The sequence below is a fragment of the Salmo trutta genome, chromosome 14 (assembly GCF_901001165.1).
Source record: "Salmo trutta chromosome 14, fSalTru1.1, whole genome shotgun sequence".
Classification (NCBI taxonomy): Eukaryota; Metazoa; Chordata; class Actinopteri; order Salmoniformes; family Salmonidae; genus Salmo; species Salmo trutta.
In genome coordinates, this window is record NC_042970.1 from 34,955,615 (window position 1) to 34,971,375 (window position 15,761).

The window sequence follows — 15,761 nt, forward strand, 5'->3', positions numbered from 1 at the left end:
GACTACCCAGTATCTCGCACAGCTTTCAGCAAACTGTATTATTTTTTGTTACATTGGTATGTATAGCAGTTAGCCCTTACCTAACACTTTGGTGGATTCTTGATTACATGTAATTAATGGCAAGGTGGGGTCCTTGTTCAATAGATGTTACCTTGTTTCCTGTACAAAACCAATATCGAGAGCAAAGCACTTTGGGTAATCAGCACCACTGGCTCAGCTGCAATGGGTCGCGAACCCAAAACCTTTTCAATTAAATCTTGCCGTCGCTGCCTCTAGTGGAGGCAAGAAGAAGTGTGTAAAGTGGCTTTGGGTAACTTACTTCTTGCAACAATTAGAGGCAGTGTCGGGGGAAAGCTGAAATTGTGGGCCCAAACCCTCTATTGCTGAGTTTTTTCTCCCCAACACTACTTCTGACACAGCGTATGCTACTGCCACCTTTCTGTTTCTACCTAGTTTCAAGATAATGTTCACCTGTCTGCTGAAACATCAAAAAATTTGAAGAGGAAATGAGTTTGATGCAGTCCATCTTTGGTCTTGGCACTATCTTCTCTTTCACATTTATAGTAGTCTCACATGAGACTATCAAAAATTGCCAAGGATGAATATATTTCAAGTCATCCCAAGCGGGGTATTGGGTCAAGTTTTCAACCAGCAATAATCACGCCTCAGATGGACTTCAAAGGCTATGATATCGCCACTGCAAAAGAATGTCAAATTACAGCTACTCAAACTGTTTGCAGTGTCTTGCACAGCTTCTCCGTTAACGGTATTATTGTGTTTTTACATTGGAATGTCTAGAAGTTCGCCCCCTACTTAACACTTTGGTGGATTCTTGATTACATGTAATTCATGGCAAGGTGGGGTACTTAAACAATAGATGTTACTTTTTTCCAGTAGTAAAAAAAAACTATATCGAGAGCAAAGCATTTTGGGTAATCTGCAGCACTGGCTCAGCTGCAATGGGTCACAAACCCAAAACCTTTTCAACTCAACCTAGTAGAGGCAAGAAAAAGTGTATAACGTGGCTTTGGGTAACTTACTTCTTGCAAGAATTAGAGGCAGTGTGAGGGCAAAGCTGAAAGTGTGGGCCCAAACCCCCTGTTGCTGAGTCTATTCTCCCCAAGACTACTTCTGACTACCCAGTATCTCGCACAGCTTTCAGCAAACTGTATTATTTTTTGTTACATTGGTATGTCTAGCAGTTAGCCCTTACCTAACACTTTGGTGGATTCTTGATTACATGTAATTAATGGCAAGGTGGGGTCCTTGTTCAATAGATGTTACCTTTTTTCCTGTACAAAACCAATATCGAGAGCAAAGCACTTTGGGTAATCAGCACCACTGGCTCAGCTGCAATGGGTCGCGAACCCAAAACCTTTTCAATTAAATCTTGCCGTCGCTGCCTCTAGTGGAGGCAAGAAGAAGTGTGTAAAGTGGCTTTGGGTAACTTACTTCTTGCAACAATTAGAGGCAGTGTCGGGGGAAAGCTGAAATTGTGGGCCCAAACCCTCTATTGCTGAGTTTTTTCTGCCCAACACTACTTCTGACACAGCGTATGCTACTGCCACCTTTTTTCTGTTTCTACCTAGTTTCAAGATAATGTTCACCTGTCTGCTGAAACATCAAAAAATTTGAAGAGGAAATGAGTTTGATGCAGTCCATCTTTGGTCTTGGCGCTATCTTCTCTTTCACATTTATAGTAGTCTCACATGAGACTATCAAAAATTGCCAAAGATGACTATATTTCAAGTCATCCCAAGCGGGGTATTGGGTTAAGTTTTCAACCAGCAATAATCACGCCTCAGATTGACTTCGTAGGCTATGATATCGCCACTGCAAAAGAATGTCAAATTACAGCTACTCAAACTGTTTGCAGTGTCTTGCACAGCTTCTCCGTTAACGGTATTATTGTGTTTTTACATTGGAATGTCTAGAAGTTCGCCCCCTACTTAACACTTTGGTGGATTATTGATTACATGTAATTCATGGCAAGGTGGGGTACTTAAACAATAGATGTTACTTTTTTCCAGTAGTAAAAAAAAACTATTTCGAGAGCAAAGCATTTTGGGTAATCTGCAGCACTGGCTCAGCTGCAATGGGTCACAAACCCAAAACCTTTTCAACTCAACCTAGTAGAGGCAAGAAAAAGTGTATAACGTGGCTTTGGGTACCTTACTTCTTGCAAGAATTAGAGGCAGTGTGAGGGCAAAGCTGAAAGTGTGGGCCCAAAGCCCCTGTTGCTGAGTCTATTCTCCCCAAGACTACTTCTGACTACCCAGTATCTCGCACAGCTTTCAGCAAACTGTATTATTTTTTGTTACATTGGTATGTCTAGCAGTTAGCCCTTACCTAACACTTTGGTGGATTCTTGATTACATGTAATTAATGGCAAGGTGGGGTCCTTGTTCAATAGATGTTACCTTTTTTCCTGTACAAAACCAATATCGAGAGCAAAGCACTTTGGGTAATCAGCACCACTGGCTCAGCTGCAATGGGTCGCGAACCCAAAACCTTTTCAATTAAATCTTGCCGTCGCTGCCTCTAGTGGAGGCAAGAAGAAGTGTGTAAAGTGGCTTTGGGTAACTTACTTCTTGCAACAATTAGAGGCAGTGTCGGGGGAAAGCTGAAATTGTGGGCCCAAACCCTCTATTGCTGAATTTTTTCTCCCCAACACTACTTCTGACACAGCGTATGCTACTGCCACCTTCTTTCTGTTTCTACCTAGTTTCAAGATAATGTTCACCTGTCTGCTGAAACATCAAAACATTTGAAGAGGAAATGAGTTTGATGCAGTCCATCTTTGGTCTTGGCACTATCTTCTCTTTCACATTTATAGTAGTCTCACATGAGACTATCAAAATTTGCCAAGGATGACTATATTTCAAGTCGTCCCAAGCAGGGTATTGGGTTAAGTTTTCGACCAGCAATAATCACGCCTCAGATGGACTTCATAGGCTATGATATCGCAACTGCAAAAGAATGTCAAATTACAGCTACTCAAACTGTTTGCAGTGTCTTGCACAGCTTCTCCGTTAACGGTATTATTGTGTTTTTACATTGGAATGTCTAGAAGTTCGCCCCCTACTTAACACTTTGGTGGATTCTTGATTACATGTAATTCATGGCAAGGTGGGGTACTTGTTCAATAGATGTTACCTTTTTTCCTGTACAAAACCAATATCGAGAGCAAAGCACTTTGGGTAATCAGCACCACTGGCTCAGCTGCAATGGGTCGCGAACCCAAAACCTTTTCAATTAAATCTTGCCGTCGCTGCCTCTAGTGGAGGCAAGAAGAAGTGTGTAAAGTGGCTTTGGGTAACTTACTTCTTGCAACAATTAGAGGCAGTGTCGGGGGAAAGCTGAAATTGTGGGCCCAAACCCTCTATTGCTGAGTTTTTTCTCCCCAACACTACTTCTGACACAGCGTATGCTACTGCCACCTTTCTGTTTCTACCTAGTTTCAAGATAATGTTCACCTGTCTGCTGAAACATCAAAAAATTTGAAGAGGAAATGAGTTTGATGCAGTCCATCTTTGGTCTTGGCACTATCTTCTCTTTCACATTTATAGTAGTCTCACATGAGACTATCAAAAATTGCCAAGGATGAATATATTTCAAGTCATCCCAAGCGGGGTATTGGGTCAAGTTTTCAACCAGCAATAATCACGCCTCAGATGGACTTCAAAGGCTATGATATCGCCACTGCAAAAGAATGTCAAATTACAGCTACTCAAACTGTTTGCAGTGTCTTGCACAGCTTCTCCGTTAACGGTATTATTGTGTTTTTACATTGGAATGTCTAGAAGTTCGCCCCCTACTTAACACTTTGGTGGATTCTTGATTACATGTAATTCATGGCAAGGTGGGGTACTTAAACAATAGATGTTACTTTTTTCCAGTAGTAAAAAAAAACTATATCGAGAGCAAAGCATTTTGGGTAATCTGCAGCACTGGCTCAGCTGCAATGGGTCACAAACCCAAAACCTTTTCAACTCAACCTAGTAGAGGCAAGAAAAAGTGTATAACGTGGCTTTGGGTAACTTACTTCTTGCAAGAATTAGAGGCAGTGTGAGGGCAAAGCTGAAAGTGTGGGCCCAAACCCCCTGTTGCTGAGTCTATTCTCCCCAAGACTACTTCTGACTACCCAGTATCTCGCACAGCTTTCAGCAAACTGTATTATTTTTTGTTACATTGGTATGTCTAGCAGTTAGCCCTTACCTAACACTTTGGTGGATTCTTGATTACATGTAATTAATGGCAAGGTGGGGTCCTTGTTCAATAGATGTTACCTTTTTTCCTGTACAAAACCAATATCGAGAGCAAAGCACTTTGGGTAATCAGCACCACTGGCTCAGCTGCAATGGGTCGCGAACCCAAAACCTTTTCAATTAAATCTTGCCATCGCTGCCTCTAGTGGAGGCAAGAAGAAGTGTGTAAAGTGGCTTTGGGTAACTTACTTCTTGCAACAATTAGAGGCAGTGTCGGGGGAAAGCTGAAATTGTGGGCCCAAACCCTCTATTGCTGAGTTTTTTCTGCCCAACACTACTTCTGACACAGCGTATGCTACTGCCACCTTTTTTCTGTTTCTACCTAGTTTCAAGATAATGTTCACCTGTCTGCTGAAACATCAAAAAATTTGAAGAGGAAATGAGTTTGATGCAGTCCATCTTTGGTCTTGGCGCTATCTTCTCTTTCACATTTATAGTAGTCTCACATGAGACTATCAAAAATTGCCAAAGATGACTATATTTCAAGTCATCCCAAGCGGGGTATTGGGTTAAGTTTTCAACCAGCAATAATCACGCCTCAGATTGACTTCGTAGGCTATGATATCGCCACTGCAAAAGAATGTCAAATTACAGCTACTCAAACTGTTTGCAGTGTCTTGCACAGCTTCTCCGTTAACGGTATTATTGTGTTTTTACATTGGAATGTCTAGAAGTTCGCCCCCTACTTAACACTTTGGTGGATTATTGATTACATGTAATTCATGGCAAGGTGGGGTACTTAAACAATAGATGTTACTTTTTTCCAGTAGTAAAAAAAAAACTATTTCGAGAGCAAAGCATTTTGGGTAATCTGCAGCACTGGCTCAGCTGCAATGGGTCACAAACCCAAAACCTTTTCAACTCAACCTAGTAGAGGCAAGAAAAAGTGTATAACGTGGCTTTGGGTACCTTACTTCTTGCAAGAATTAGAGGCAGTGTGAGGGCAAAGCTGAAAGTGTGGGCCCAAAGCCCCTGTTGCTGAGTCTATTCTCCCCAAGACTACTTCTGACTACCCAGTATCTCGCACAGCTTTCAGCAAACTGTATTATTTTTTGTTACATTGGTATGTCTAGCAGTTAGCCCTTACCTAACACTTTGGTGGATTCTTGATTACATGTAATTAATGGCAAGGTGGGGTCCTTGTTCAATAGATGTTACCTTTTTTCCTGTACAAAACCAATATCGAGAGCAAAGCACTTTGGGTAATCAGCACCACTGGCTCAGCTGCAATGGGTCGCGAACCCAAAACCTTTTCAATTAAATCTTGCCGTCGCTGCCTCTAGTGGAGGCAAGAAGAAGTGTGTAAAGTGGCTTTGGGTAACTTACTTCTTGCAACAATTAGAGGCAGTGTCGGGGGAAAGCTGAAATTGTGGGCCCAAACCCTCTATTGCTGAATTTTTTCTCCCCAACACTACTTCTGACACAGCGTATGCTACTGCCACCTTCTTTCTGTTTCTACCTAGTTTCAAGATAATGTTCACCTGTCTGCTGAAACATCAAAACATTTGAAGAGGAAATGAGTTTGATGCAGTCCATCTTTGGTCTTGGCACTATCTTCTCTTTCACATTTATAGTAGTCTCACATGAGACTATCAAAATTTGCCAAGGATGACTATATTTCAAGTCGTCCCAAGCAGGGTATTGGGTTAAGTTTTCGACCAGCAATAATCACGCCTCAGATGGACTTCATAGGCTATGATATCGCAACTGCAAAAGAATGTCAAATTACAGCTACTCAAACTGTTTGCAGTGTCTTGCACAGCTTCTCCGTTAACGGTATTATTGTGTTTTTACATTGGAATGTCTAGAAGTTCGCCCCCTACTTAACACTTTGGTGGATTCTTGATTACATGTAATTCATGGCAAGGTGGGGTACTTGTTCAATAGATGTTACCTTTTTTCCTGTACAAAACCAATATCGAGAGCAAAGCACTTTGGGTAATCAGCACCACTGGCTCAGCTGCAATGGGTCGCGAACCCAAAACCTTTTCAATTAAATCTTGCCGTCGCTGCCTCTAGTGGAGGCAAGAAGAAGTGTGTAAAGTGGCTTTGGGTAACTTACTTCTTGCAACAATTAGAGGCAGTGTCGGGGGAAAGCTGAAATATTGGGCACAAACCCTCTATTGCTGAGTTTTTTCTCCCCAACACTACTTCTGACACAGCGTATGCTACTGCCACCTTCTTTCTGTTTCTACCTAGTTTCAAGATAATGTTCACCTGTCTGCTGAAACATCAAAACATTTGAAGAGGAAATGAGTTTGATGCAGTCCATCTTTGTTCTTGGCACTATCTTCTCTTTCACATTTATAGTAGTCTCACATGAGACTATCAAAAATTGCCAAGGATGACTATATTTCAAGTCGTCCCAAGCGGGGTATTGGGTTAAGTTTTCAACCAGCAATAATCACGCCTCAGATGGACTTCATAGGCTATGATATCGCCACTGCAAAAGAATGTCAAATTACAGCTACTCAAACTGTTTGCAGTGTCTTGCACAGCTTCTCCGTTAACGGTATTATTGTGTTTTTACATTGCAATGTCTAGAAGTTCGCCCCCTACTTAACACTTTGGTGGATTCTTGATTACATGTAATTCATGGCAAGGTGGGGTACTTGTTCAATAGATGTTACCTTTTTTCCTGTACAAAACCAATATCGAGAGCAAAGCACTTTGGGTAATCAGCACCACTGGCTCAGCTGCAATGGGTCGCGAACCCAAAACCTTTTCAATTAAATCTTGCCGTCGCTGCCTCTAGTGGAGGCAAGAAGAAGTGTGTAAAGTGGCTTTGGGTAACTTACTTCTTGCAACAATTAGAGGCAGTGTCGGGGGAAAGCTGAAATTGTGGGCCCAAACCCTCTATTGCTGAGTTTTTTCTCCCCAACACTACTTCTGACACAGCGTATGCTACTGCCACCTTTTTTCTGTTTCTACCTAGTTTCAAGATAATGTTCACCTGTCTGCTGAAACATCAAAAAATTTGAAGAGGAAATGAGTTTGATGCAGTCCATCTTTGGTCTTGGCGCTATCTTCTCTTTCACATTTATAGTAGTCTCACATGAGACTATCAAAAATTGCCAAAGATGACTATATTTCAAGTCATCCCAAGCGGGGTATTGGGTTAAGTTTTCAACCAGCAATAATCACGCCTCAGATTGACTTCGTAGGCTATGATATCGCCACTGCAAAAGAATGTCAAATTACAGCTACTCAAACTGTTTGCAGTGTCTTGCACAGCTTCTCCGTTAACGGTATTATTGTGTTTTTACATTGGAATGTCTAGAAGTTCGCCCCCTACTTAACACTTTGGTGGATTATTGATTACATGTAATTCATGGCAAGGTGGGGTACTTAAACAATAGATGTTACTTTTTTCCAGTAGTAAAAAAAAAACTATTTCGAGAGCAAAGCATTTTGGGTAATCTGCAGCACTGGCTCAGCTGCAATGGGTCACAAACCCAAAACCTTTTCAACTCAACCTAGTAGAGGCAAGAAAAAGTGTATAACGTGGCTTTGGGTAACTTACTTCTTGCAAGAATTATAGGCAGTGTGAGGGCAAAGCTGAAAGTGTGGGCCCAAACCCCCTGTTGCTGAGTCTATTCTCCCCAAGACTACTTCTGACTACCCAGTATCTCGCACAGCTTTCAGCAAACTGTATTATTTTTTGTTACATTGGTATGTCTAGCAGTTAGCCCTTACCTAACACTTTGGTGGATTCTTGATTACATGTAATTAATGGCAAGGTGGGGTCCTTGTTCAATAGATGTTACCTTTTTTCCTGTGCAAAACCAATATCGAGAGCAAAGCACTTTGGGTAATCAGCACCACTGGCTCAGCTGCAATGGGTCGCGAACCCAAAACCTTTTCAATTAAATCTTGCCGTCGCTGCCTCTAGTGGAGGCAAGAAGAAGTGTGTAAAGTGGCTTTGGGTAACTTACTTCTTGCAACAATTAGAGGCAGTGTCGGGGGAAAGCTGAAATTGTGGGCCCAAACCCTCTATTGCTGAGTTTTTTCTCCCCAACACTACTTCTGACACAGCGTATGCTACTGCCACCTTCTTTCTGTTTCTACCTAGTTTCAAGATAATGTTCACCTGTCTGCTGAAACATCAAAACATTTGAAGAGGAAATGAGTTTGATGCAGTCCATCTTTGGTCTTGGCACTATCTTCTCTTTCACATTTATAGTAGTCTCACATGAGACTATCAAAATTTGCCAAGGATGACTATATTTCAAGTCGTCCCAAGCAGGGTATTGGGTTAAGTTTTCAACCAGCAATAATCACGCCTCAGATGGACTTCATAGGCTATGATATCGCAACTGCAAAAGAATGTCAAATTACAGCTACTCAAACTGTTTGCAGTGTCTTGCACAGCTTCTCCGTTAACGGTATTATTGTGTTTTTACATTGGAATGTCTAGAAGTTCGCCCCCTACTTAACACTTTGGTGGATTCTTGATTACATGTAATTCATGGCAAGGTGGGGTACTTCTTCAATAGATGTTACCTTTTTTCCTGTACAAAACCAATATCGAGAGCAAAGCACTTTGGGTAATCAGCACCACTGGCTCAGCTGCAATGGGTCGCGAACCCAAAACCTTTTCAATTAAATCTTGCCGTCGCTGCCTCTAGTGGAGGCAAGAAGAAGTGTGTAAAGTGGCTTTGGGTAACTTACTTCTTGCAACAATTAGAGGCAGTGTCGGGGGAAAGCTGAAATATTGGGCACAAACCCTCTATTGCTGAGTTTTTTCTCCCCAACACTACTTCTGACACAGCGTATGCTACTGCCACCTTCTTTCTGTTTCTACCTAGTTTCAAGATAATGTTCACCTGTCTGCTGAAACATCAAAACATTTGAAGAGGAAATGAGTTTGATGCAGTCCATCTTTGTTCTTGGCACTATCTTCTCTTTCACATTTATAGTAGTCTCACATGAGACTATCAAAAATTGCCAAGGATGACTATATTTCAAGTCGTCCCAAGCGGGGTATTGGGTTAAGTTTTCAACCAGCAATAATCACGCCTCAGATGGACTTCATAGGCTATGATATCGCCACTGCAAAAGAATGTCAAATTACAGCTACTCAAACTGTTTGCAGTGTCTTGCACAGCTTCTCCGTTAACGGTATTATTGTGTTTTTACATTGCAATGTCTAGAAGTTCGCCCCCTACTTAACACTTTGGTGGATTCTTGATTACATGTAATTCATGGCAAGGTGGGGTACTTGTTCAATAGATGTTACCTTTTTTCCTGTACAAAACCAATATCGAGAGCAAAGCACTTTGGGTAATCAGCACCACTGGCTCAGCTGCAATGGGTCGCGAACCCAAAACCTTTTCAATTAAATCTTGCCGTCGCTGCCTCTAGTGGAGGCAAGAAGAAGTGTGTAAAGTGGCTTTGGGTAACTTACTTCTTGCAACAATTAGAGGCAGTGTCGGGGGAAAGCTGAAATTGTGGGCCCAAACCCTCTATTGCTGAGTTTTTTCTCCCCAACACTACTTCTGACACAGCGTATGCTACTGCCACCTTCTTTCTGTTTCTACCTAGTTTCAAGATAATGTTCACCTGTCTGCTGAAACATCAAAAAATTTGAAGAGGAAATGAGTTTGATGCAGTCCATCTTTGGTCTTGGCGCTATCTTCTCTTTCACATTTATAGTAGTCTCACATGAGACTATCAAAAATTGCCAAGGATGACTATATTTCAAGTCATCCCAAGCGGGGTATTGGGTTAAGTTTTCAACCAGCAATAATCACGCCTCAGATTGACTTCGTAGGCTATGATATCGCCACTGCAAAAGAATGTCAAATTACAGCTACTCAAACTGTTTGCAGTGTCTTGCACAGCTTCTCCGTTAACGGTATTATTGTGTTTTTACATTGGAATGTCTAGAAGTTCGCCCCCTACTTAACACTTTGGTGGATTATTGATTACATGTAATTCATGGCAAGGTGGGGTACTTAAACAATAGATGTTACTTTTTTCCAGTAGTAAAAAAAAAACTATATCGAGAGCAAAGCATTTTGGGTAATCTGCAGCACTGGCTCAGCTGCAATGGGTCACAAACCCAAAACCTTTTCAACTCAACCTAGTAGAGGCAAGAAAAAGTGTATAACGTGGCTTTGGGTACCTTACTTCTTGCAAGAATTAGAGGCAGTGTGAGGGCAAAGCTGAAAGTGTGGGCCCAAACCCCCTGTTGCTGAGTCTATTCTCCCCAAGACTACTTCTGACTACCCAGTATCTCGCACAGCTTTCAGCAAACTGTATTATTTTTTGTTACATTGGTATGTCTAGCAGTTAGCCCTTACCTAACACTTTGGTGGATTCTTGATTACATGTAATTAATGGCAAGGTGGGGTCCTTGTTCAATAGATGTTACCTTTTTTCCTGTACAAAACCAATATCGAGAGCAAAGCACTTTGGGTAATCAGCACCACTGGCTCAGCTGCAATGGGTCGCGAACCCAAAACCTTTTCAATTAAATCTTGCCATCGCTGCCTCTAGTGGAGGCAAGAAGAAGTGTGTAAAGTGGCTTTGGGTAACTTACTTCTTGCAACAATTAGAGGCAGTGTCGGGGGAAAGCTGAAATTGTGGGCCCAAACCCTCTATTGCTGAGTATTTTCTCCCCAACACTACTTCTGACACAGCGTATGCTACTGCCACCTTCTTTCTGTTTCTACCTAGTTTCAAGATAATGTTCACCTGTCTGCTGAAACATCAAAAAATTTGAAGAGGAAATGAGTTTGATGCAGTCCATCTTTGGTCTTGGCACTATCTTCTCTGTCACATTTATAGTAGTCTCACATGAGACTATCAAAAATTGCCAAGGATGACCATATTTCAAGTCGTCCCAAGCGGGGTATTGGGTTAAGTTTTCAACCAGCAATAATCACGCCTCAGATGGACTTCATAGGCTATGATATCGCCACTGCAAAAGAATGTCAAATTACAGCTACTCAAACTGTTTGCAGTGTCTTGCACAGCTTCTCCGTTAACGGTATTATTGTGTTTTTACATTGGAATGTCTAGAAGTTCGCCCCCTACTTAACACTTTGGTGGATTCTTGATTACATGTAATTCATGGCAAGGTGGGGTACTTAAACAATAGATGTTACTTTTTTCCAGTAGTAAAAAAAAAACTATATCGAGAGCAAAGCATTTTGGGTAATCTGCAGCACTGGCTCAGCTGCAATGGGTCACAAACCCAAAACCTTTTCAACTCAACCTAGTAGAGGTAAGAAAAAGTGTATAACGTGGCTTTGGGTACCTTACTTCTTGCAAGAATTAGAGGCAGTGTGAGGGCAAAGCTGAAAGTGTGGGCCCAAACCCCCTGTTGCTGAGTCTATTCTCCCCAAGACTACTTCTGACTACCCAGTATCTCGCACAGCTTTCAGCAAACTGTATTATTTTTTGTTACATTGGTATGTCTAGCAGTTAGCCCTTACCTAACACTTTGGTGGATTCTTGATTACATGTAATTAATGGCAAGGTGGGGTCCTTGTTCAATAGATGTTACCTTTGTTCCTGTGCAAAACCAATATCGAGAGCAAAGCACTTTGGGTAATCAGCACCACTGGCTCAGCTGCAATGGGTCGCGAACCCAAAACCTTTTCAATTAAATCTTGCCGTCGCTGCCTCTAGTGGAGGCAAGAAGAAGTGTGTAAAGTGGCTTTGGGTAACTTACTTCTTGCAACAATTAGAGGCAGTGTCGGGGGGAAAGCTGAAATTGTGGGCCCAAACCCTCTATTGCTGAGTTTTTTCTCCCCAACACTACTTCTGACACAGCTTATGCTACTGCCACCTTTTTTCTGTTTCTACCTAGTTTCAAGATAATGTTCACCTGTCTGCTGAAACATCAAAAAATTTGAAGAGGAAATGAGTTTGATGCAGTCCATCTTTGGTCTTGGCACTATCTTCTCTTTCACATTTATAGTAGTCTCACATGAGACTATCAAAAATTGCCAAGGATGACTATATTTCAAGTCGTCCCAAGCGGGGTATTGGGTTAAGTTTTCAACCAGCAATAATCACGCCTCAGATGGACTTCATAGGCTATGATATCGCCACTGCAAAAGAATGTCAAATTACAGCTACTCAAACTGTTTGCAGTGTCTTGCACAGCTTCTCCGTTAACGGTATTATTGTGTTTTTACATTGGAATGTCTAGAAGTTCGCCCCCTACTTAACACTTTGGTGGATTCTTGATTACATGTAATTCATGGCAAGGTGGGGTACTTAAACAATAGATGTTACTTTTTTCCAGTAGTAAAAAAAAAACTATATCGAGAGCAAAGCATTTTGGGTAATCTGCAGCACTGGCTCAGCTGCAATGGGTCACAAACCCAAAACCTTTTCAACTCAACCTAGTAGAGGCAAGAAAAAGTGTATAACGTGGCTTTGGGTACCTTACTTCTTGCAAGAATTAGAGGCAGTGTGAGGGCAAAGCTGAAAGTGTGGGCCCAAACCCCCTGTTGCTGAGTCTATTCTCCCCAAGACTACTTCTGACTACCCAGTATCTCGCACAGCTTTCAGCAAACTGTATTATTTTTTGTTACATTGGTATGTCTAGCAGTTAGCCCTTACCTAACACTTTGGTGGATTCTTGATTACATGTAATTAATGGCAAGGTGGGGTCCTTGTTCAATAGATGTTACCTTTTTTCCTGTACAAAACCAATATCGAGAGCAAAGCACTTTGGGTAATCAGCACCACTGGCTCAGCTGCAATGGGTCGCGAACCCAAAACCTTTTCAATTAAATCTTGCCATCGCTGCCTCTAGTTTTTTCTCCCCAACACTACTTCTGACACAGCGTATGCTACTGCCACCTTTTTTCTGTTTCTACCTAGTTTCAAGATAATGTTCACCTGTCTGCTGAAACATCAAAAAATTTGAAGAGGAAATGAGTTTGATGCAGTCCATCTTTGGTCTTGGCACTATCTTCTCTTTCACATTTATAGTAGTCTCACATGAGACTATCAAAAATTGCCAAGGATGACTATATTTCAAGTCGTCCCAAGCGGGGTATTGGGTTAAGTTTTCAACCAGCAATAATCACGCCTCAGATGGACTTCATAGGCTATGATATCGCCACTGCAAAAGAATGTCAAATTACAGCTACTCAAACTGTTTGCAGTGTCTTGCACAGCTTCTCCGTTAACGGTATTATTGTGTTTTTACATTGGAATGTCTAGAAGTTCGCCCCCTACTTAACACTTTGGTGGATTCTTGATTACATGTAATTCATGGCAAGGTGGGGTACTTAAACAATAGATGTTACTTTTTTCCAGTAGTAAAAAAAAAACTATATCGAGAGCAAAGCATTTTGGGTAATCTGCAGCACTGGCTCAGCTGCAATGGGTCACAAACCCAAAACCTTTTCAACTCAACCTAGTAGAGGCAAGAAAAAGTGTATAACGTGGCTTTGGGTACCTTACTTCTTGCAAGAATTAGAGGCAGTGTGAGGGCAAAGCTGAAAGTGTGGGCCCAAACCCCCTGTTGCTGAGTCTATTCTCCCCAAGACTACTTCTGACTACCCAGTATCTCGCACAGCTTTCAGCAAACTGTATTATTTTTTGTTACATTGGTATGTCTAGCAGTTAGCCCTTACCTAACACTTTGGTGGATTCTTGATTACATGTAATTAATGGCAAGGTGGGGTCCTTGTTCAATAGATGTTACCTTTTTTCCTGTACAAAACCAATATCGAGAGCAAAGCACTTTGGGTAATCAGCACCACTGGCTCAGCTGCAATGGGTCGCGAACCCAAAACCTTTTCAATTAAATCTTGCCATCGCTGCCTCTAGTGGAGGCAAGAAGAAGTGTGTAAAGTGGCTTTGGGTAACTTACTTCTTGCAACAATTAGAGGCAGTGTCGGGGGAAAGCTGAAATTGTGGGCCCAAACCCTCTATTACTGAGTTTTTTCTCCCCAACACTACTTCTGACACAGCGTATGCTACTGCCACCTTTTTTCTGTTTCTACCTAGTTTCAAGATAATGTTCACCTGTCTGCTGAAACATCAAAAATTTGAAGAGGAAATGAGTTTGATGCAGTCCATCTTTGGTCTTGGCACTATCTTCTCTTTCACATTTATAGTAGTCTCACATGAGACTATCAAAAATTGCCAAGGATGACCATATTTCAAGTCGTCCCAAGCGGGGTATTGGGTTAAGTTTTCAACCAGCAATAATCACGCCTCAGATTGACTTCATAGGCTATGATATCGCCACTGCAAAAGAATGTCAAATTACAGCTACTCAAACTGTTTGCAGTGTCTTGCACAGCTTCTCCGTTAACGGTATTATTGTGTTTTTACATTGGAATGTCTAGAAGTTCGCCCCCTACTTAACACTTTGGTGGATTCTTGATTACATGTAATTCATGGCAAGGTGGGGTACTTAAACAATAGATGTTACTTTTTTCCAGTAGTAAAAAAAAAACTATATCGAGAGCAAAGCATTTTGGGTAATCTGCAGCACTGGCTCAGCTGCAATGGGTCACAAACCCAAAACCTTTTCAACTCAACCTAGTAGAGGTAAGAAAAAGTGTATAACGTGGCTTTGGGTACCTTACTTCTTGCAAGAATTAGAGGCAGTGTGAGGGCAAAGCTGAAAGTGTGGGCCCAAACCCCCTGTTGCTGAGTCTATTCTCCCCAAGACTACTTCTGACTACCCAGTATCTCGCACAGCTTTCAGCAAACTGTATTATTTTTTGTTACATTGGTATGTCTAGCAGTTAGCCCTTACCTAACACTTTGGTGGATTCTTGATTACATGTAATTAATGGCAAGGTGGGGTCCTTGTTCAATAGATGTTACCTTTTTTCCTGTACAAAACCAATATCGAGAGCAAAGCACTTTGGGTAATCAGCACCACTGGCTCAGCTGCAATGGGTCGCGAACCCAAAACCTTTTCAATTAAATCTTGCCATCGCTGCCTCTAGTGGAGGCAAGAAGAAGTGTGTAAAGTGGCTTTGGGTAACTTACTTCTTGCAACAATTAGAGGCAGTGTCGGGGGAAAGCTGAAATTGTGGGCCCAAACCCTCTATTGCTGAGTTTTTTCTCCCCAACACTACTTCTGACACAGCGTATGCTACTGCCACCTTTTTTCTGTTTCTACCTAGTTTCAAGATAATGTTCACCTGTCTGCTGAAACATCAAAAAATTTGAAGAGGAAATGAGTTTGATGCAGTCCATCTTTGGTCTTGGCGCTATCTTCTCTTTCACATTTATAGTAGTCTCACATGAGACTATCAAAAATTGCCAAGGATGACTATATTTCAAGTCGTCCCAAGCGGGGTATTGGGTTAAGTTTTCAACCAGCAATAATCACGCCTCAGATGGACTTCAGTGGCTATGATATCGCCACTGCAAAAGAATGTCAAATTACAGCTACTCAAACTGTTTGCAGTGTCTTGCACAGCTTCTCCGTTAACGATATTATTGTGTTTTTACATTGGAATGTCTAGAAGTTCGCCCCCTACTTAACACTTTGGTGGA

The 15,761-nt window shown here is 41.7% G+C and overlaps 16 non-coding genes across 16 annotated transcripts; all 16 read right to left on the bottom strand.

Moving 5' to 3' along the window:
• Positions 1 to 567: 567 nt before the first annotated feature.
• On the bottom strand, positions 568 to 709 carry LOC115147989 (U4 spliceosomal RNA). Its single transcript, XR_003866565.1, has one exon. It is a non-coding gene; the product is annotated as a U4 spliceosomal RNA (small nuclear RNA).
• Positions 710 to 1,703: 994 nt separating this feature from the next.
• Positions 1,704 to 1,845, bottom strand: LOC115147984 (U4 spliceosomal RNA). Its single transcript, XR_003866561.1, has one exon. It is a non-coding gene; the product is annotated as a U4 spliceosomal RNA (small nuclear RNA).
• A 994-nt stretch (positions 1,846 to 2,839) lies between these two features.
• On the bottom strand, positions 2,840 to 2,981 carry LOC115147995 (U4 spliceosomal RNA). The gene has a single exon (XR_003866570.1). It is a non-coding gene; the product is annotated as a U4 spliceosomal RNA (small nuclear RNA).
• A 591-nt stretch (positions 2,982 to 3,572) lies between these two features.
• LOC115147990 (U4 spliceosomal RNA) lies at positions 3,573 to 3,714 on the bottom strand. Its single transcript, XR_003866566.1, has one exon. It is a non-coding gene; the product is annotated as a U4 spliceosomal RNA (small nuclear RNA).
• A 994-nt stretch (positions 3,715 to 4,708) lies between these two features.
• On the bottom strand, positions 4,709 to 4,850 carry LOC115147985 (U4 spliceosomal RNA). Its single transcript, XR_003866562.1, has one exon. It is a non-coding gene; the product is annotated as a U4 spliceosomal RNA (small nuclear RNA).
• Positions 4,851 to 5,845: 995 nt separating this feature from the next.
• On the bottom strand, positions 5,846 to 5,987 carry LOC115147996 (U4 spliceosomal RNA). Its single transcript, XR_003866571.1, has one exon. It is a non-coding gene; the product is annotated as a U4 spliceosomal RNA (small nuclear RNA).
• Positions 5,988 to 6,581: 594 nt separating this feature from the next.
• On the bottom strand, positions 6,582 to 6,723 carry LOC115147966 (U4 spliceosomal RNA). The gene has a single exon (XR_003866544.1). It is a non-coding gene; the product is annotated as a U4 spliceosomal RNA (small nuclear RNA).
• Positions 6,724 to 7,317: 594 nt separating this feature from the next.
• LOC115147987 (U4 spliceosomal RNA) lies at positions 7,318 to 7,459 on the bottom strand. Its single transcript, XR_003866563.1, has one exon. It is a non-coding gene; the product is annotated as a U4 spliceosomal RNA (small nuclear RNA).
• Positions 7,460 to 8,454: 995 nt separating this feature from the next.
• LOC115147994 (U4 spliceosomal RNA) lies at positions 8,455 to 8,596 on the bottom strand. Its single transcript, XR_003866569.1, has one exon. It is a non-coding gene; the product is annotated as a U4 spliceosomal RNA (small nuclear RNA).
• A 594-nt stretch (positions 8,597 to 9,190) lies between these two features.
• On the bottom strand, positions 9,191 to 9,332 carry LOC115147967 (U4 spliceosomal RNA). The gene has a single exon (XR_003866545.1). It is a non-coding gene; the product is annotated as a U4 spliceosomal RNA (small nuclear RNA).
• A 594-nt stretch (positions 9,333 to 9,926) lies between these two features.
• On the bottom strand, positions 9,927 to 10,068 carry LOC115147979 (U4 spliceosomal RNA). The gene has a single exon (XR_003866556.1). It is a non-coding gene; the product is annotated as a U4 spliceosomal RNA (small nuclear RNA).
• A 995-nt stretch (positions 10,069 to 11,063) lies between these two features.
• LOC115147981 (U4 spliceosomal RNA) lies at positions 11,064 to 11,205 on the bottom strand. The gene has a single exon (XR_003866558.1). It is a non-coding gene; the product is annotated as a U4 spliceosomal RNA (small nuclear RNA).
• A 996-nt stretch (positions 11,206 to 12,201) lies between these two features.
• LOC115147968 (U4 spliceosomal RNA) lies at positions 12,202 to 12,343 on the bottom strand. Its single transcript, XR_003866546.1, has one exon. It is a non-coding gene; the product is annotated as a U4 spliceosomal RNA (small nuclear RNA).
• Positions 12,344 to 13,226: 883 nt separating this feature from the next.
• On the bottom strand, positions 13,227 to 13,368 carry LOC115147969 (U4 spliceosomal RNA). The gene has a single exon (XR_003866547.1). It is a non-coding gene; the product is annotated as a U4 spliceosomal RNA (small nuclear RNA).
• Positions 13,369 to 14,362: 994 nt separating this feature from the next.
• On the bottom strand, positions 14,363 to 14,504 carry LOC115147980 (U4 spliceosomal RNA). Its single transcript, XR_003866557.1, has one exon. It is a non-coding gene; the product is annotated as a U4 spliceosomal RNA (small nuclear RNA).
• A 995-nt stretch (positions 14,505 to 15,499) lies between these two features.
• On the bottom strand, positions 15,500 to 15,641 carry LOC115147978 (U4 spliceosomal RNA). Its single transcript, XR_003866555.1, has one exon. It is a non-coding gene; the product is annotated as a U4 spliceosomal RNA (small nuclear RNA).
• Positions 15,642 to 15,761: the final 120 nt, after the last annotated feature.